The sequence below is a fragment of the Rhinoraja longicauda genome, chromosome 15 (genome assembly GCF_053455715.1).
Source record: "Rhinoraja longicauda isolate Sanriku21f chromosome 15, sRhiLon1.1, whole genome shotgun sequence".
NCBI classification, from domain to species: domain Eukaryota; kingdom Metazoa; phylum Chordata; class Chondrichthyes; order Rajiformes; family Arhynchobatidae; genus Rhinoraja; species Rhinoraja longicauda.
The window spans coordinates 3,186,786-3,208,884 of NC_135967.1; the positions used below are offsets into that span (position 1 = coordinate 3,186,786).

The following is a 22,099-nucleotide window of genomic DNA, read 5'->3' on the forward strand; positions in this document are numbered from 1 at the left end:
GTGTACCCTCGATTCCATTTTGGGCCACTGAGAAATCAGAGATCATTGTACAGCCTGCAAGTGAATATATTGATAACCAATTATCTTTTTTAAAATTCCATATGGTATCCTAACAAATCAATCCACATGACATGAAAGATCATCTAAAATATTAACCCTTTCACTTTCATCAAAAATTGCATGACAAGCATTTCTAATTTGTTCATATTTTAGGTATCCAGATCTCAAATATTTTGGTTTTCCATACAGGTATAATTCTGCCCCATAATTAGATTTTCAATACACAACCTCAAAGACATTTGGTTGTGTATGTTAAGATAAACATTACAATTAAATAATTGGAGGGAACAATTATTTGCTTAAATGAGTAAATGCAAAATGGTTAATATACAGGCTTCAAGGAAAAAGACATTTAAAGATACCAACTACGAAGCACAAGTTCTACATCTATTCTACATGAATAATTCTCGAGTATCTCTGCCCTCAAACCTGTCAAGTGCCAATGGATAGAACCAATAACTATGAGAGGGAAAATGGCATTAAAATATTGATCTAAGCAATAAAGGCCCCACACAAAAAGCAAGATGTCACATTCAAAAGATGTTAAGAAAATAAAGGTGACAAATAATAAAATCTTAACTCCTCCAAAACGCATGAAGTTATTGCACATCACTCCCCCACTTATCTATCTTTTCCCTGATCAATGGGAACTTCGTTTGTTTAGAAATATAGATCAACACAATTGATGAACAATTCTAGAGTTGTATATTTTAGTTTGAAAATATTAGTTATTCCTAATGTATGATACTGCAATGCAGCTAATAAATCAGCAGAACGTTGTAACAAACTCAATAAACGGATGCTGCAAGCCGGCTGCAGTACTAATAAATATTCTATCTTTAAGATGGCAAAGTTTACTAAATGAATATGGAACTTTAATAATTCGCTTAATGGCAGCCATTCTTTTCCAGGTACCGAGGAGTCATTCGTGTTAATACATCAAAATATTGACCTACATAAAGCCAATTACGCAATCAGTTAAAAATCGTAATGCATTAATTTCAACGGTGCTTTGATCGGAGATGCTGTAACGGTCTCGCAAAATAAAAGAGAACGTGAAACCACGACTGCCTTTCGACTCCAAATGTTACTGTACGAAAACCCAGCGCAGCAGAATCGTCTGTTCATGATGATCATAAGACACGGGAAACTTGCCGGTGAAATTGGGCAGAAAAACAGACCAGAATAGTAATTGATCCGAGTGAATTAACCAAAACTGTTTTTAAAACATTGTATTAAAAATCAGAGGAACAAAGACTGAAGCGACAAAATGCTCCTAGGCCGGGCGCTACTTGGTGATTTATGTAAAATCTACTCCCCACTCATGGGGAGGGTATAGCAGCCTCTGAAGGCTTGTGCTTTCTTCCTTCGCCCTGCTGAGAGCAGGCTGCTACGCCCGGCCGCGGCGGGCTGTTTTAAGCGACCGGGGCCCAAGGGGAGCGCCGGCCTTCCAGGCCCCGACCGATGCCTGGGACTCGCGTACAGCGGCAGCCAGCGCGGCCAGGCTGCGCGCCCTCCCGCGGACAGTAAACTCACGGCCGGAGCGGCCCGGAGCAGGCCGGGCCCCCGCATGACTCGGCGCTCTCACCAGCTCAATCCGGCCAAAGAGAGACGCCGCGTTGAGTCGAGGCCGCGCTCCTCACACCGCCTCCACCATTGTTAGGCGGCGACAAGTGGAAACAGGAAGGCGGCGACCCGGTCCCACCGAGATCCCCGCCCGTCCCTCCCTCCAAACCCTGCCCCCGTCCTTCGCAACCGGCTTGTCGCCGGAGAAAGGTTCCGGTTACCGCTCGGCAACAGGTCAGGACAAATAGAAACAACGCTTGGGCAGCTTAAACCCCAGCAGCATGAATATTGACCTCTAACTTAAAGTAACCCTTGCTTTTCCTCTCTCTCCATCTAACTTCCCCTACCCTGGGAAAAATACTCTGGCAATCTATCCTGTCATTATTTTTTTAACCTCTTTTAAGTCACCCCCTCAGACGTCCTGTGTACCAGCCTACTCAGTCTCTCCTTATAACTGTTTTCTAATATTACCATATGCTTCCCATAGTGTGATGACCAGAACTGTACACAGTACTCTTTAAGTGTAGGCTAACCTAGTGTTATACAATTGCCCCATGCCATCCCATTTCTTTTTCTCAATGCCTCAGCCTATGAAGGTTAGTATACCAAACACCCATTTAACTACTCTATCCACCTGTGCTGCCACTTTCAGGATGCTATGGATTTGCAACCAATGGTCTTTCTATACATCAACACTCCTAATGTCCCTGCCATTTACTCTTTCTGTATTATCATCATTTCACTTTCCTCTGTCAAGCTTCTCAAATTTGCAGATGACACAACCCTGATTGGACCGATCCAGGATGGGGAGGAATCTGCCTACAGACGGGAAGTGACACAGCTGGCGTCCTGGTGCCATCGCAACAACCTGGAACTCAATGCTATTAAGACAGTGGAACTAATTGTAGACTTTCGAAGAGTCCCCCCTCCCCTCCCCCTACTCACCATCAACAACACCACAGTCACATCAGTGGAGTAATTTAAGTTCCTTGGAACAATTATCTCCAGGGACCTTAAATGGGGGGCCACCATCGACTCCATAGTCAAAAAGGCCCAACAGAAGATGTACTTCCTGCGGCAACTGAGGAAACACAATCTGCCACAGGCAATGATGGTCCAATTCTATACTGCTATCATTGAGACCGTCCTCACCTTCTCCATCATGGTCTGGTTTGGTTCAGCCATCAAGCACGACGTCCGGAGGCTGCAACGGATCGTTTGATCAGCTGAGAAGGTTGTTGGCTGCAACCTTCCCCCCATTGACGAACTGTACACTGTAAGGGCCAGGAAGCGAGAGGGCAACATCATCTCTGACCCCTCTCACCCTGGCCACAAGATCTTTGAAGCACTTCCCTCTGGAAGGCGACTCCGGACTGTCAAAGCAGCCACAGCCAGACATAAAAACAGCTTTTTTTCCACGAGTGGTAGTTCTACTCAATAACCAAAGTCTGTAGTCTCTTTTTTGCTCTGGTTTATTTTCACCCACATGTTTAGACCGTAATGTTGTTTCCTTATTGTTTTGATGTTGTTATGCTTTATTCTTAATTGTTAACTGTATGTTTGTGTTGTCATTTGTGAGCGGAGCACCAAGGCACATTCCTTGTATATGAACATACTTGGCCAATAAACTTATTCATTCATTCAAAGTGCATTAACTCACACTTCTCCTGATTAAATTCCATCTGCCGCTGCTCCACCCAGTTTACCAGTCCATGTCCACCCTGTATCCTTAGGCAACCTCCTTCACCATCAATAATGCCAACAATTTTCTGCAAAGTTACTAATCACACCACCTATATTCTCACCCAAGGTCATTAATAGATTACATACAAGGTCCTAGGACCCAATCCTTGTGGTACACCACTTGTTTCAGACAGTCAGAAAAACACCCATAAAAACATTACCCACAGCCTCCTTTCACCAAGCCAGTTTTGCATGCAAATTGCCAACATGCCTTGGATTCTTTGCACCGCAACTTTCTAGACCAGGGACAAGGAGAAACCGTATGTCAGGAATAAGAAACTGGCATTGAATGAGTCCTTTGAGCTCATAGAATAATTTAAGAAATAAACTAAGAAGAATCCTAAAACCTTTTATAAACACATTAGAAGCAAGAAAGTAGCTAACTATGGAGTAAGCCCCCTCAGGATCCAAGGGGGTAATCTGTGTGGAGCTGGACATAAGCGAGGTTCTAAATGCATACTCCTCATAGAAGGGTCTCGACCCGAAACGTCACCCATTCCTTCTCTCCCGAGATGCTGCCCGACCTGCTGAGTTATTCCAGCATTTTGTGAATAAATACCTTTGATTTGTACCAGCACCTGCAGTTATTTTCTTATACTACTTGTTGCTCCTCATCAGTATTCACTGGCTTCTCCTGGACTGCAACCTTGACGTGGTGGAGAGGCTTGCGTACTCCAGTGATCCTGTGAGCTATGCCGGATGGGGTTTTATATCCCTGGCAGGTTCAACCAAACCGGACAGGTCATGGGTGAGGAGGCAGATGAAGCAGTCCCTGGTCCTCCAGGTTGGGGGTTGGGCGTGGGGTTAACTACCTCACCCTGGAAAAAAGTGTGAGTTACAGAAACATTGACGCATGAAAACCAAATTACACACTTGGTTGAAGAAGGTGCCCCAGCGACGGGGAACATGACGCTTCCCAGCCAAACACGCAAGGGCGCTGGGAAGCTGACACACCTTATGACGCCAAAGAAATCCATCATTGTGGGGACATGGAACATCCGAACCATGTTCCAGGCTGGCAAGGCTGCCACTGTTGCCAACGAAATGGTGCGCTTCAATCTCTCAGTCCTGGGCTTGGCAGAAACAAGATGGACACAGTCAGGGGAGATCAAATTGGCCAGTGGACAATCCATTATCTACTCCGGAAAGGAAAATGAGAGAGCGAAACATACAGAGGGAGTGGCCATAATGATGACGAAGGACACTAGAAAGGCTCTAACGGCATGGAAACCCATCAGCTCTCGCCTCATCTCCACAACCTTCAAAACTAACAACAAGAGAGTGAAAGCCCACATAATCCAATGTTATGCCCCCACCAACGATGCAGAGGAGGAGGTCAAAGACAGGTTCTATGACAGCTTGAACCACATACTTGGTAGTATTGGAGCCAGAGATCTCATTATCCTGATGGGTGACTTCAATGCCAAGAATGGAGACCAAAACGAGGGATATGAGGCAGCAATGGGAAAACATAGAGTGGGGAAAATGAATGAAAATGGCGAGAGGTTTGCTGAGACCTGTGTTAACAATAACCTAGTGATTGGGGGAAGTGTATTCCCCCATAAAACAATCCACAAAACACTTGGGTGTCACCAGATCATGTCACAGAAAACCAAATTGACCATATTTGTATCTGTAAAAAGTTCAGAAGGTCCATGGAAGATGTCAGAACAAGAAGAGGAGCAGATGCAGCTTCAGACCACCACCTCTTGGTAGGGAAATTCAAGCTAAGGCTGAGGAGACACCACCGGGCCAAAAGCCAAAGAGTGAAATACAACACTGAATTCCTTCTGTCAATATGCATCTCTCTTCTTTTCTCTGTATACATTTTCTTCTCTTCTGTTATCGGACTATGGAATGGTCCTTTCATAAGCTAGGGTGTAGTCCAAATCTTCCAAGCTACCTTATTATGGACCTTGGACTTTTTCAGCTGCCAATTTTCTGCCCATTCTGCTGTCCTCTTGTGGGCTTGGAATCTTACACAACACAACATTCAAAGCCTTGTCCAACAAATGCTTTCTTTAGTTTCTCCCCCTATGCCCATGTTATTCTTGTCCTTCAGATTCACTTCTGCTTTCCCCACTCTTTCTCACTAAACTGTTGACCACACAATTTTGCTTGTCTCATTGTTATCCCGTATCATAAAATATTCCTGCTTTAGCTGCAATCCCTTTCCATTACAAATTGGAGTTAAAGCTATCGTCCAAAAACCGTACCCATGATTCTTCTGTCCTAACCACCATCACAGCTCACCACTCTTACTATAAAACTGAAATGGCCTTCGCTAAATTCACTGGTGATAAGGTATGTTCCCATGATTGGAGTCATCCTCCTTCCTTGTGATTTTTGTGCAACCTATAATAAGGCTGTCCATGGAACTCTACACTGCTCCTCCATTGTCTAATGACCACAGTTGTTCATGACTGAAGAAGGGTCTCAATCCGTTTCCTCCATAGATGCTGCCCGACCCGCTGAATTACTCCAGCATTTTGTTTTTCATTTACGCTTTCACTTTATCCAGTTAAGGCTTGTGAATACCATGGTTTGTATTCCTTTCACCGCATCTATCTATAATGTCTCTAATCTCTTCTTAGCCACCACTGAATACATTGTAGCAAAGTGTGCAGTTATGTATTTTGGTAGTAGGAATAATGGCGTAGACTATTTTCTAAATGGGGAGAGAATCCAGAAATTGGAGGTGCAAAGGGACTTGGGAGTGCTGGTGCAGGATTCCCAAAAAGTTAATTTGCAAGTCGAATCGGTAGTAAGGAAGGCAAATGAAATGCTAGCATTTATTTTGAGAGGACTAGAATATAAAAACAAGAATATAATATAGGAATATAAGGCACTGGTCAGACCGCATTTGGAATTTTGTGAGCAATTTTGGGCCCCATATCTGAGGAAGGATGTGCTGGTGCTGGAGAGGGTCCAGAGGAGGTTATGAGAATGACCCCACGAATGAGTGGGTTAACATCTGGTGAGCATTTAACGGCACAGGGCCTGTACTCGCTGGAGTTTAGGAGGATGAGAGGGGGGGGACGGGGACGGGACTTCATTAAAATCTACTAAATAATGAAAGGCCTGGATAGAATGGATGAAGAGAGGATATTTCCACTAGTGGGAGTCTAGGACCAGAAGTCATAGACTCAGAATTAAAGAACGCTCCTTTAGGAAGGCAATGAGGAGGAATTTCTTTAGTCAGAGGGTGGTGAATCTGGAATTCATTGCCACAGACGGCTGTGGAGGCCAAGTCAATGGATACTTTCAAGGCAGAGATAGATTCTTGATTAATGTGGGTGTCAGGGGTTATGAGGAGAAAGCAGGAGAATGGGGTTAGGAGGGAAAGATATGATTGATTGGCCGAATGGCCTTATTCTGCTCCTATCACTTATGAACAAGTCCGCCATAATCATCCCACTGCCGAAAAAGTCTGTCATCAGCAGTCTTAACGACTACCGTCCGGTAGCACTCACACCGGTCATCACAAAGTGCTTCGAGAGACTGGTCCTGCAGCACATCAAAGCCAGCCTCCCACCCACCTTCGACCCACACCAGTTTGCCTACAGAGCAAATAGGTCTACAGGGGATGCCATCGACACTGCTCTTCACACTGCACTGACCCACCTTGAACACCAGGGGAGCTATGTGAGGATGCTCTTCCTCGACTTCAGCTCTGCCTTTAACACGGTCATCCCGAGCAGACTGGTCACCAAACTTTCCGACCTTGGATTTTCCCAAACCATCTGCAAATGGATCAAGGACTTTCTGACCAACCGCCCCCAGACAGTCAAAATAGGCCCTCACCTCTCCTCCACCATTACACTGAGCACCGGCTCACCACAGGGCTGTGTGTTGAGCCCCATCCTTTACTCCCTCTACACTCACGACTGCGCCCCCACCCATCCCACCAACACCATCATCAAGTTCGCGGATGACACGACTGTGGTTGGACTCATCTCAGAAGGAGATGAGACAGCCTATAGGGATGAAATCCAAAGGCTGGCAGCATGGTGTTCAGTGAACAATCTGGTCCTGAACTCCTCCAAAACAAAGGAACTTATAATTGACTTTAGGAAAACCAGTGGAGATTACGACCCACTCTACATCAATGGGGTCTGTGTGGAAAGGGTACCAGCTTTCAGGTTCCTGGGTACGCACATCGCAGAGGATCTCACCTGGTCTACCAACACCATCACCACAGTAAAGAAGGCACAGCAGAGACTCCACTTCCTGAGGATCCTCAGGAAAACCAACCTGCAGGAGAAGCTCATGTTGTCCTTCTATCGCTGCTCCATCGAGAGTGTGCTGGCATACTGTATAACCACATGGTATGCCAGCTGCTCAGAAAAGGACAGGAAGGCCCTTCAGAGGGTCATCACGACGGCCCAGAAAATCATCGGCTGCTCACTGCCCTCCCTGGAGCACCTGTTCAGCCTACGCTGCCTCAGTAGAGCAGGCAAAATAATAAAAGATCCATCCCACCCCGGCCACCGTCTGTTTGTTCATCTGCCCTCTGGTCGACGTTTCAGGTCGATAAAATCCCGAACAAACAGACTTAAGAACAGTTTTTACCCCAGGGCCATACGAGAACTGAACACTACCTTTGCACTAGGCAACACTAAAAAATCTTTGTACTTAACATAATTGTATTTAATTGTATTTATGTATTTATTTGTTTTTGCATTTATTGCATATATGTTTGTACGCACCGTCAGGATTGGCTATTTTTTAATTTCGTTGTACTCGTTGCAATGACAATAAATGAATATTATTATTATTATTATTTATGAGCTGATTTTTACTCTTTGTCTGATCCTACTTATAGTGGAATGGAGCACAGAAGCTGCTCCATTCACTATCTCACTAGACTTTGTCACACTCCTCACACAATCCTATCCATATGAAAGAACACCATCAAAACTTTCCTCCGTTCCTTTCTGGGTCATGATCTTATCCAACTCTCTCTGAAGTGCATCATAAGACAGCTCAGCTATTCTTTGTGGTCAAGATTTCCACATTCTAACCACTCTCAGAATTAAAAAATTGCTCCTAAATTTTGATTTGCCAATAACAATCTTTTCATGGCATTTTGTCTTGTCTGCCCCCATGGTGAAAACTTTGGTCTAGAACTTTATTTAGGTGTGAAACGATGCACGAAAAAGGCACGAAAGACTGCGTGAAACCTGCGACTATTTTTCCTGATTCTGTCATTGCGTGATTTCTATGCACATATGTAGTGGAAATGCCTGAGAACTTAGGAAGCATATTGCAATGCTTTCCCTGCGAGCATGCATTATGCGTGAGTAGATTTTAGATTTAGATTTAGATTTTTTTAGATTTAGAGTTACAGCGCGGAAACAGGCCCTTCGCCCCAGCGATCCCCGCACATTAACACTATCCTACATATACTAGGGACAATTTTTTTTTTTTACATTTGCCCAGCCAATTAACCTACATACCTGTACGTCTTTGGAGTGTGGGAGGAAACCGAAGATCTCGGAGAAACCCCACGCAGGTCACGGGGATAACGTACAAACTCCATACAGATGGCGCCCGTAGTCAGGATCGAACCTGAGTCTCCAGCGCTGCATTCACTGTAAGGCAGCAACTCCACCACTGCGCCACCGTGCCGCCATGAACCCCATGCATCCGCTAAACCTAACTGCTTGCATCACGGTGACCATTGTAGTCAACCAAAGGGGGGGCATTGACGACACCAATGAATGAATGAATACTTTATTTTCACATGTGATAAGTCACAGTAAAATTCTTTGTTTTGCATACCCAAGGTATGCAAAGAGTCACCAGATAAAGGGCGCCGACAATGTTACAAAGTATCCCATGCCAGGTCCTCCTTTGTTCATCCCACATCCGCCCCTCCCCCCCTCCCTCACGGCGGTTCCCCCACGCTGGGTCCTCCTATGTTCTCCGCCCCTCCCTCACGGCGGTCTCCCCATGCCGGGTCCTACTTTGTTCCCGGTAACGTGGCCTCTGGCTCCCAGTGACAGTACAGGCAAGACCATCGACAGCAGCTCTTCCACTGCGAGATGCTGGTGGAAGATGGAAGTCCCGGACACGGAATGGAGGGGGTTCTAGGAAGTCACTAAGACCTAACACAAAATGACAGTGGGAGTTGTCAGAAGGATCAGTGGCCAATGTACCCACCTGAGAATCTTGTCACACTATGGCAAGATATTTAATGTCATCTAGGTTTGTGGAAATGTGATTTCTGGCCTGTTTAAGGCCACAAGCTGCAGCCTCCAGTTTCAGCCTTGATTGGGTACAAACAAATTGAATTTGCTTGGTTCTGGATTTTAGGATTTCCTTGGCCTCTTTAACTCTCTTTCCTCAGTTAAGGCTCTCATAACTTATTCCTCTATTACAACCTATGGTCATCTGCCTTAATTAATACTTCCCTTTGTGACACAGTGTCATTTGTACTTTGATAATAATGTTGTGAAGCTGTTTGGGACAGAGTTATATATAACAAAGCCACATTTTAAAATTGTGGTTTTGTTATTACCTGACAGTCCCTATCTTAACACATAGAACATAGAACAGTACATCACAGGAATAAGCCCTATTCAGACCCTACCTTATTCTAGGCCGTATCTAACATGATGCCAAATTACCTTCAAGATTAGAGGTTATTAGCTATAAGGAGCTTTGGACAAACTTGGATTGTTTTCTCTGGAATGTCAGAGGGAACCTGGTATAAGTATATAAAATTATAATCGGTGTAGATAAGGTAGACAGTCATTACCTTTTCCCCAGCATGAAAATGTTAAAGACTAGAAGGCATAGTTTTAAGATGAGAGGGGCAATGTTTAAAGGAGATGTGTGGGGAAAGTTTTTTTACACAGAGAGTGGCAGTTGCCTGGAATATACTGCTAAGGGTGCTGGTGAGGCAGATAATAGGCTTTTGAGCTCGGTATACTTCCCTTTGTCACACAGTATAATTTGTACGTTGATAATAATGTTTGGGACAGAGTTGTATATTCACAATGCCACATGTTTTAATTTTGGTTTTGTTATAACCTGACAGTCCCCATCTTAAAACATAGAACATAGAACAGTACATCACAGGAATAAGCCCTATTCAGACCCTATGTTATTCTAGGCCTTATCTAACATGATGCCAAATGTGGAGATGGGGATCATGTGCAGAAAGAGGAGATTACTTTAATTTGGCATCATGTTAGATACGGCCGAGAATAAGGTAGGGTCTGAATAGGGTTTATTCCTGTGATGTACTGTTCTATGATCTATGTTTTAAGATGGGGACTGTCAGGTTATGACATAGAAACATAGAAACATAGAAAATAGGTGCAGGAGTAGGCAATTCGGCCCTTCGAGCCTGCACCGCCATTCAATATGATCATGGCTGATCATTCAGCTCAGTAGCCTGTACCTGCCTTCTCTCCATACCCCCTGATCCCTTTAGCAAAAAGGGCCACATCTAACTCCCTCTTAAATATAGCCAATGAACTGGCCTCAACTACCTTCTGTGGCAGAGAATTCCACAGACTCACCACTCTCTGTGTGAAGAAATGTTTTCTCATCTCGGTCTTAAAAGACTTCCCCCTTATCCTTAAGCTGTGACCCCTGGTTCTGGACTCCCCCAACATCGGGAACAATCTTCCCGCATCTAGCCTCTCCAACCCCTTAAGAATTTTATATGTTTCTATAAGATCCCCCCTCAGTCTTCTAAATTCCAGCGAGTACAAGCCCAGTCTATCTAGTCTTTCCTCATATGTAAGTCCCGCCATCCCAGGGATCAATCTGGTGAACCTTCTCTGTACTCCCTCTAAGGCAAGAACGTCTTTCCTCAGGTTAGGAGACCAAAACTGCACACAGTACTCCAGGTGCGGTCTCACCAAGGCCCTGTACAACTGCAGCAGAACCTCCCTGCTCCTAAACTCAAATCCTCAAAAAAAAATGTGGCATTGTGAATATACAACTCTGTCCCAAACATTATTATCAAAGTACAAATTATACTGTGTCTCAAAGGGAAGTATTAATTAAGACAGATGACCATAGCTTGTAATAGAGGAATACGTTATAAGGAGAGTCTTAACTGAGCAAAAAGAGTTAAAGAGGCCAAGAGCTCTAAGAACTGAGGGTTTGAATGACCATCCATGATCTCACCATTCTGTGATTCTGAGAGGCTTATGGAAGGAATTGCAGCACTATGGGACTTGACAGCCACCATTGATTGGTTAATTCTGCTCTGCGGTGGTCAAAAGCCCAGAATGGAAAGAGTAAAGATTATGGAGATACCCTGGAAGAAGATGAAAACAAGGATGAGAATTTTAAAGTGTCATATTGTTTCACTGATAGAGATAAGAAACTGATCTTAGGTTTGGTTTTCAAGACATTTTACCTTTGTTAGCTTTTATTGAATTTAAAATGAAAAAGTATTATTTTTTAGCAGGTAGGCACATTCAAAGTTCTTCACTGGCATGATCATGTCACTGCATTCTTTGTAAAGAGTCACAGTGAAGTGCAATATGTTTGTTCAAGGCATCTGTAGCTCTTCAGCTTAAATGTCTTGCCACAGTGTTTGCTTATCTCCAATGATTGTATGAGCAAATGAGAGGTTGCTATGCTAGTATGGTTACAGCCTGTTCTATCATTCTGAGAGTACGGTTTAAGCAAATACAACTTTTTTCCTGGTGTGAAACCAGACCTTAGACAGTTACTTGGAGCTAAATTAATTCTGTGTATGATCTATTCCTGTTCTTATCTCTGTCATCTGTGTTGAGAGTAGACCTGCTGTTAATGCATGGAGAGGGAAAAATTGAATACCAAAGCATCAGACTACAATCTGTGCTTGCAGAATCCCTGACAGTTCCTATTAAAAGATTCCCTGGAGAAGAATTTTTTAACCTTAAAACATCACATTCCAGCGCCTTAAAACTTGGGTACATTTGCCATAAAATCTGGGCCATTGTTTGAACGGTATAGTTCCTGATTTGCTTGCATTTTACAGTGTGATGCATATATGTGATCTGAGTTGTCTGGCTTGTTGAGAAGGGTGACACATATGCCTGCCGGGATTATGTAAAATAAGCATACTGTTCTGTGTTAACCAATATGCATTGCTGATGTGATGCTAGTGCTGTCAAATACATTTCAGTGTGGCTAACTCCATCGGGTAGAAATCCGTCCACAGTCACTTCTATAGAATGTACATTGTGAGTGATTGGCAGCTTGCCAATGGTGAGACCAGAATGTGGTTGAACTGAGAGAGAACCCACTGCAATTTTTGGAATGTGTAGGAAAGAACTGCAGATGCTGGTTTAAATCGAAGATAGACACAAAATGCTGGAGTAACTCAAACTGAAGAAGGGTCTCGACCCGAAACGTCACCCATTCTTCTTTCCAGAGATGCTGCCTGTCCCGCAATGTTTGGAATGCTTTGAAAGATGAAGACCAAATTATTTTGAAGAAAGACACAAAGCGTTGGAGTAACTCCGCAGGTCAGCATCTCTGGGGAAAAGGAATAGGTGACATTTAGGGTCGAGACCCTTCTTCAGTCTGAGAGTGGGGGGGTTGGGAGGAGAGGGGAAACGAGAGATATATAGACAGTGATATAGAGAGATATAGAACAAATGAATGAAAGATATGCAAAAATGTGACAAAGATAAAGGAAACAGGCCACATTTAGCTGTAGGCTAGGTGAAAAGGAGTTTCAGGCAATGAGACTCCACAAGACCACGTTTGAAGCTTGGGTGGGGGACGGACAGAGAGAGAGGGAATGCCAGGGTTACTTGTAGTTAGAGACATCATTATTCATACCGCTGGGTTGTAAGCTGCCCAAGCAAAATATGAGATGCTATTTTAACTGGCCTAGCCACTCCTGAAATTAGACCACCTGATGATGCCCAATAACAATAACAATAACCCACACAATTAGCATCGAATGTTTGTGGAAATTATGAAAATTAGAAGGCAGCATGAATTTTGTGTGCACTATGACACAAGGGAAAGGTTTAGTTTAGTTTAGTATAGAGACAGGCCCTTCAGCCCACCGAGTCCACACCGACCAGCGATCCCCGCACACTAACACCATCCTACACACACTAGGGACAATTTACACATACACCAAGCCAATTAACCTACAAACCTGTACGTCTTTGGAGTGTGGAAGGAAACAGAAGATCTCGGAAAAACCCCATGCGGTCACAGGGAGAACGTACAAACTCTGTACAGACAGCACCCGTAGTCGGGATCGAACCCGGGTCTCCGGCGCAGCAAGCGCTTTAAGGCCGCAACTCTACCGCTGCGCCACCCATGGTTAATCTCAAATTGAATGTCACAGGACCTGCTCATGTATGGTATAAACAACATAAAGTAAACTCCAATGATATTTCCATTGCTTCATTATTGGAGGAGGAGGGTGGGATATGGAGGGGAGGGGGGGGGGAGGGGAAGGGGGAAGGGGAGCGGGGGAGATGGGAGGGGGAAGGGGAAGGGGGAGAGGGGAGGGGAGGGGGGGAGGAGAGGGTGCTGCACCAATGCAGGGGAGGTTTGGGCCTAATGTGTCCACATGGTCTAGTTCTTCATACAATTCTTTCCTGTACACAGTGAAATTGTTGTGTTAACACCAGGGAATAAAATAAGAATAAAAATATTAATGTATGCATTGTATGGTGCATCTATAGAAGTTTGTAAGAATTTAGTTTAGAGAGACAGCGCGGGAACAGGCCCTTCGGCCCACCGGGTCTGCGCTGACCAGCGATCCCCGCAAAGTAACAGTATCTTACACCCACTAGGGACAATTTTTACATTTGCCAAGCCAATTAACCTACAAACCTGTACGTCTTTGGAGTGTGGGAGGAAACCGAAGATCTCAGAGAAACCCTATGCAGGTCACAGGGAGAACATACAAACTCCGTACAGACAGCACCCGTGGTCAGGATTGAACCCGGGTCTCCGGCGCTGCATTCGCTGCAAGGCAACAACTCTACCGCTGCGCCACCGTGACCGACCGTGACAGACACGGTAAATTTCCTGTCTTCTGAGGAAGTAGAGGTGGTGGTGTGTCTTCTTGGCTGCTACATCAATGTGGTTGGTCCATGACACACCATTTCTACCTCAGCACTTCAGCACCCTGGATGCTGTTAGGGGCATAATACTCTACTAGGCATTCTGAAGTCATCCATCTCATCAGTTTGAAGAAGGGTCTCGACCCGAAACGTCACCCATTCCTTCTCTCCAGAGACGCTGCCTGTCTCGCAGAGTTACTCCAGCTTTTTGTGTCTATAATCTGAAGTCAATAACTAGCTCCTTTGTCTTGCTGACATTAAGGGAGAGGTTATTGTCCCAACACCATGTTACCAAGTTCTCTATCGCCTTCCTGCGCTCCATCTCATCGTTGTTCATGATCCGACCCACCACAGTATCATCCACAAACTTGTAGATGGAGCTAGAGCTGATTTTGGTCATACAGGCAGGAGATAGATAGACTTAAAGATAGATAGTCTTTATCTTTATGCATAGGGAATATAATAGGGGAATGAAAACACATCCTTGCGGGGCACCGGTGTTGAGAATCATTGTGAAGGAGTTGTCTACTGATTATGAACCCGGGTTCTAAACTAAACTAAACCTTTCCCTTGTGACATAGTGTGGGTGTGAAAGTCAAGGATCCAGTGGCAGAGAGGAGTGCTGATTTCTAAACCTAGATTCAATGTTAACCCCTTTGTCCTAGAAATCTTCTTGTGAGACTTCTCTGAACTGCCTCCAGTGCAAGTCTATCTATCTTTAAGTAAGGAGACCAAGACTGTGGTGGACTCCACATGTGGTTTCATCAGTCCCCGCTGTGAAAAGACTACTGTTCCAGTCTATCCTTTTGCAATGTTCTCTTTGCCTTTGTAATTGCTTGCCATACCTGCATGCTGACATTCTATTTCCTGTCGAACCCACCTCTACATTTTGAACACTTTGTAGTTTCTCTCAATTTAAACAATGTGAAATTATAAGGCTGGTATCTATATTTCCAATATTTGGTTTCTTTCACTCTCCTCTTCTGGTAGTTTCAGATTTCTATTTACCCCTGGGATGCAGTCTTTAAACCTGAAACATCAACCGGTCTATGCTACCTACAGATGCTGCTCGGCCCACTGAGTTCCCCCAGGAGATGTGTAGGAAAATAACTGCAGATGCTGGTTCAAATCAAAGGTAGACACAAAATGCTGGAGTAACTCAGCGGGTCAGGCAGCATCTCAGGAGAGAAGGAATGTTTCGGGTTGAGACACTTCTTCAGTCGACCCGAAATGTCACCCATTCCTTCATTCCTGAGATGCTGCCTGACCCGCTGAGTTACTCCAGCATTTTGTGTCTTCCTCCAGGAGATTGTTAGTTGCTTCAACTTGCGCCTCTCTCCGATGTACCTCTCTGTTATTTACTAGCCCTTTGGGTCAGCATCGCCACCACTTGTATCATTCAATCGCTCCTACTCTCCACTTAATCAGACCTTACCATTTAGAAATATGCAGCATGAAACAGACCCTTGAGCTCAACTTGTCCATTGTTCTCTATTTACCAAGGAAAAAGATGGTGTCCAAGTGTTAATAACAGTGGCTGAAACACTGGATACTGAAAGCATGTCAAGAGTTGAGCTGCTGGAAAGTATAGAAGTACTTACAATTGATAAGGCATCAATCCAGCTTTAATTTTCCATTATTCTTTTGATAGGTTGTAATACCAAAGGGTTGATAAATTGCAAATACTTAACCCTTCTTCGAATGAGTTGCAGGATAAATGTAACAGCCTCTCAATTAGGGAGAAGCTGTTGGAAGTGATAATGTGGGGCAAATAATGCGAATTAATAAAAGGAAACCCAGAATGTATTGAAGGCAAAACATGTTTTATGATTTAAATTAAAAGTTTGATGAGTTGACAGAGAGTTTAGTATAGTTTAGAGATAAAGCGCGGAAACAGGCCCTTCGGCCCACCGAGTCCGCACCGACCAGCGATCCCCGCACATTAATACTATCCTACATACACTAGGGATAATTTGCATTTTTACCAAAGCCAATTAACCTACAAAACTGTACGTCTTTGGAGTGTGGGAGGAAACCGAAGATCTCATAGAAAACCCATGCAGGTCACAGGGAGAACGTACAAACTCCGTACAGACAGCTCCCGTAGTCGGGATCGAACCCAGATCTCCGATGCTGTAAGCGCTGTAATTCAGCAGCTCTGCCGATGCGCCACCGTGCCACCGAGCATTGATGTTATGTACACAGACCTTCGAAAGATAGTTAATAAAATTGACCCCTTGCAATAAAAGGGCAGTGGTAGCATGGGGATGACAAAATGGTTTTGGTAGGAAACAAACAATGCTGGATTGGAAGGCATGTTTTTCGTGATATACAATGGTTCCCTGGGCAAGGGGAATCCAAGGCACAAATACAATATTTTTAGATGGCACCATTTTTTAGAGAAATAAGACATTAAGGAGGATAACAATAAACTTGAAGAGTTCATGGATAGACTGATGCAATGGGTGGGCACAGAGCAAATAATATTTAATGCAGAGAAATTATACATGTTGGTAGGTTGTCGCGAAGTCTCACAATCTAAAATTTCAAGGACAGTCAGATTTGGGACACTTGTCAACACACTTTAAATATTTCAGGACAGTTTGAGAAAACTTTTTTAAATGATTTTGAAGTGCGTTGATTTATAAATAGAGGCAGAGCAATGAGATTATGGCAAACATTTATCACATATTGGTTCAACCACACCACACAAGCACACAACACAAACATGGTGTTTTATAAAGAATGTGAAAGTCTTTGAAAGAGTGCTGAAAAATATTATGAGAATTATTCCAGAAATGCAGTTACATGAAACAGAGAAGTCTGATAGAAGATTTTCGAAAATTCTAATTTATGAAGAGTTTCATTAAAATAAATAAAGCAAGACTGTGTTTGTTAGTTATAGGGTGGTGAACTAAAGGACATGGAATGGGTGACTAGTGAAAGAACAAATAATGACATGAGGAAAATTGTTTAATTGAAGGAATGAATGGTCCAGTTTTCTAGTAGGAATTGATAATCTAAAAGTAATCATATTTTTGGAGGTATCAGGAAAGAGCTGGAGACATGGGCCTGGGTACTGTGGAATAACAGCCCTTCTGCAAAGCAGCCATTCCAAGATTCTGTAAGAGCGGTGATACTTTAATATAATGAAAGTTCACATACATTAACTTATTGTATTTGAAATGATGGTATCACAAAATGCTGGAGTAACTCAGCAGGTCAGGCAGCATCTAGGAGAGAGGGAACGGGTGACGTTTCCGGTCGAGACCCTTCTTCAGTCTGAAGAAGGGTCTCGACCCGAAACGTCACCCATTCCCTCTCTCCTAGATGCTGCCTGACCCGCTGAGTTACTCCAGCATTTTGTGATACCTTCGATTTGTACCAGCATCTGCAGTTATTTTCCTACAGTATTTGAAATGATTGTCGGTTCTTTTCATTTATTAGAATTGGGCATTTAAATCAGGAAATAATATACTAGACTTCTGAAGTGAGAGACTAAATAACTTCCCAAAAATTGATTTGATTGAATTATTGATTGGGAATCGTTTAGAAATTTTGGTAAAGTTAGCGTATCCTTCTTGGCCAGCAGGGGGCCCTATGGCAGTGTTGTGAGATTTAATTCATCCATGCGAGATGATACATCATTGTTCATGTATTTAGTCAATATTGAATTATAACTTTAATATTTATTAACCTCTGTTTGCTTTTCCTTTGTTTGAATCTTTCTACCCACCATCATTCTCTTGCGACACTGCTGGTTTTGTTTTAACCCAGCTGTGATTTAAACAAAGAAATGTATTGCCGAATGGTAGCACTAAACATGCAATGTAGTATGTGTAAGAGGGAACTGCAGATGCTGGTTTACACCAATGATAGGCACAAAGTGCTGGAGTAACTCAGCGGGTCAGGCAGCATTTGTGGAGAAAAGGAATAGGTGACATTTTGGGTCAAGACCCTCCATCAGACTAAGAGTCAGGGACGGGGAAACTAAGGTATGAGAAGATACAGAATAAAGCAAAGCCGCTATCAGTGACTCAGGAAAGGCAGAGCCCACAATGGTCCATTGTTGGCTGGGGATGAGATGATAACGAAGGAATACAAATTGTGAAATTAGCAAGAGGACTAATGTCAGCATGCTAAGGTCTTCCTCTAAAACATCTTTGGTTGAAGTTAGTGGAATGAATCCCAGATGCAAAGTACAATGGTCTAATACAATGTCCCAGCCACAAATTCATTATTGTCCCATCAGTTTGCTCTTAATTACCAATAAAATAATGGAAATTATTGTTGATATTTCTATCAAACACCACTTACTCACCAATAATCTGCTTACTGGTGTTAATTTGGGTCCAGCCGATTTGTGTCAAACCCCTATTACAGCTTTGGTGAAAACATGGACAAAAGACCTTAATTATAAAGGTGAAAAGACCTTAATTTCAAAGATGAAAGTGACTTCCTTGGACATCTGCCTTAGTGTGGTATGGAGCGAGGCAGTTAAAAGGAATGTCAGGCAGAATCATAACTTTACACAATACAAGTTAATTTTGTTTGTTAAAGGTCAATCGTTTCAGCTCCTGAAAGTCACTGCAGGAGATCTACAGGATAATTCCCTGGGTCTAATTATCTTTGGCAACTTCCTTGATGACCTTCCTCATTTTATAAAATTAATAACGTGAATCTTCACTTACAACACTGACACGGTGGCGCAGCAGTACAGTTGCTGTCTTACAGCATTTGCAGCGCAGGAGACTCGGGTTCGATCCCGACTACGGGTGCAATCTGAATGGAGTTTGTACGTTCTCCCCGTGACCTGCGTAGGTTTTCTCCGAGATCTTCGGTTTCCTCCCACACTCCAAGGACATATAGGTATGAGGGTAAATTGGCTTGGTAAATGTAAAAAATGTCCCTAGTGTGTGTAGGATAGTGTTAATATGCGGAGATTGCTGGTCGGTACGGACCCGGTGGGCCGAAAAGGCCTGTTTCTGCGCTGTATCTCGAAACTAAACTAAACTACAAAAATGTCATTTCCATTCTCTGCTTTTCAAACAGCGATGCTGACCATCCTTATAAGCAATTTATTCACAAAATGCTGGAGTAATTCAGCAGGTCAGGCAGCATCTCAGGAGAGAGGGAATGGGTGACGTTTTGGGTCGAGACCCTTCTTCAGTGATGTCAGGGGGCGGAACAAAGGAAGGATATAGGTGGAGACAGGAAGTTAGAGGGAGATCTGGGAAGGAGGGGGGGGGAAGAAGAGAGGGACAGAGGAACTATCTAAAGTTGGAGAAGTCAATGTTCATACCACTGGGCTGCAAGCTGCCCAAGCGAAATATGAGGTGCTGTTCCTCCAATTTCCGGTGGGCCTCACTGTGGCACTGGAGGAGGCCCATGACAGAAAAGTCGGACTGGGAATGGGAAGGGGAGTTGAAGTGCTCAGCCACCTGGAGATCAGCCACCGGGAGATAACACATCCTTATAAGCAATGTGATTTAAACAATATTGAGTTCAGTTTAGTTTATTATCACGTGTACCGAGGTACAGTGAAAAGCTTTTGTGGCGTGCTATCCAGTCAGAAGAAAGACAACACATGAGGGATACTGTACACGAAGTAGTGGTGTTGCTATTGTGTCACGTTATCTTAATACAACTCTTCTTTAGAATAATGTGTGTATTTCCTCTTTAAGACATGATTCAGTTTTGAACGCATCCAGTGTCTTGAGTGTGGTATTAAAAAAGCAGCCAATTTGACATCATGCAATAGACAGCTTGTCTGATAAATCACACTCAGAGGCTTACTGGTCGGTCACAGTTTACAGGCTGATAAAGTGGCAATTAATATTTGTGCCACGTCAGTGTCGGCAATGAGCACCTCAAACAAAACAAAAGTGTAACCATTAACTCTTTGACACTCGGTGACATTTTGGCTCCAGATCCCACACAATCAACATTCTGGAAGAGGGAAGGGTTGGGGGTGCGGAGTTGCCAGATGGTAGGTGGTCAGCATTGACCACGAATTTAAATAGCCCAGCTAAATACACATGGTGGCTCCTGAGTTTGGGTGTCCCTGTGGCAAGGTCTTACCTTCTGATATCCAGTCTTTCCATCATCACCAAGGAACGTTAGGAAGGTAGTGGAATACTTCACACTTGGTGGTTGAGAACAACTGCGACAACACTCAGAAAGGTTTACACCATGGAAACATAGGAGCAAAGTAGGCCCTTTGAGGCATCTCTGTGATTTTGTAGTAGGAAGGTACCAGTAGATTGGAAAATGGTAAATATCACTTCCTCGTTCAAGAAGAGAGGAAAAGAGAAAGCAGCTAACCACAGACCTGGCACCTTAATATCTGTTGCTGGCAAACGACTGGAGTTCATCATCATGGAAGAAAAAGCTAAACATTTAGAGATCAATACAACAGAGCCTAATGAAAAGTAAGTTACATTTGACAAATGTGCAAGATTTTGAAGATGTAACAAGCAGAATTGAAAGGAGGGAACATATTGACATGGTGCATTTGGATTTTCAGGACACTTTGACAAGAAGCCAAAGAGTCAGTAGAAATGAGTATTTTTCAGGCTGAAAGAAAACCTGTTAATAATAGTAGTAGTAGTTACTTTATTGTCACATCTACCTAGATAGAGTGTAATGATTTGTTTTTGCATATAATCCAGTAAAATCATACTGCACGTAGGTACAATCATACATAAGTAAAAGAGTACAACTGTTGAGTAGATTTCTTCTGAGGCACAAAGTAGATTTTTTTCTGAGCCACCTTGTAGCTTTCATCTATCAAGTCCATAAAAAAAAAACCTCTTATGGGTAGCACGGTGGCACAGCATTAGAGTTGCTGCCTTACAGCGCTTGCAGCATCAGAGACCCGGGTACAATTCCGACTACAGGTGCTGTAGGTACGGAGTTTGTACGTTCTCCCTATGACCGCGTTGGTTTTCTCCAAGATCTTCGGTTTCCTCCCACACTCCAAAGATGTACAGGGTTGTAGTTAATTGGCTTGGTGTAAATTATCCCTAGTGTGTGTAGGATAGTGTTAATGTGCGGGGATCGCTGGTCGGCGCAGACACAGAGGGACGAAGGGCCTGTTTCCACGCTGTATCTCTAAACTAAACTAAACTTATCTTGGGTATAAAGGCCTGTTTTCCTGGTGGCAGTACTGCCTGGGTAGGGGTGATGTAGGGGTCTGCCTGGCTTGGCGATGCTTCTTGTGATGAAATGAAAGGTGGCATGTATTCTGGAATATACTCCTTCTCCTCAACCAGTCTCTTGGCTCCAGGCTGTGGGGATTGTTGTTTTTGATCATTTGTATTAGGATTTATTTTCGATTCAAGAAGAGAAGCGTCAGAGTCGGCCTGTTCCAGGAGCAACATTCCCTTCAAGTGCTCCACATACGTGGAGGAGATGCCACGCTCATCCCACTGCCTGTCCTTGTGTACGTAAGCCTTCACCCTCTGCAGGTGTCCACCCCACTGCCTGTCCTTGTGTACGTAAGCCTTCACCCACTGCCGGTGTCCACTATGGCCGCTTCCCCAGAGTCAGGCCTTGGCCATCAATTGTTCACTATTTATATTAATGACCTGGTGGAGGGGGGGAGAACGAAAGTTCACCAAGTTTGCCAATGGCAGAAAAATAGATAGAAGGATACGTGGATTCTGCAGCAGGATAGA

General features: G+C 43.7%; 1 protein-coding gene across 2 annotated transcripts in view; it reads right to left on the reverse strand.

Moving 5' to 3' along the window:
* Positions 1 to 1,773, reverse strand: part of rlim (ring finger protein, LIM domain interacting) — a 45,465-nt gene extending 43,692 nt beyond the window's left edge. Inside the window, exon 1 of one of the 2 annotated variants that reach the window (XM_078412113.1) lies at positions 1,597 to 1,741. The gene's annotated coding sequence lies outside the window, so the exon portion shown is untranslated. Of the gene's footprint in view, positions 1 to 1,596 lie in introns of both variants that reach the window. The other variant, XM_078412112.1, reaches the window with a different exon arrangement.
* Positions 1,774 to 22,099: the final 20,326 nt, after the last annotated feature.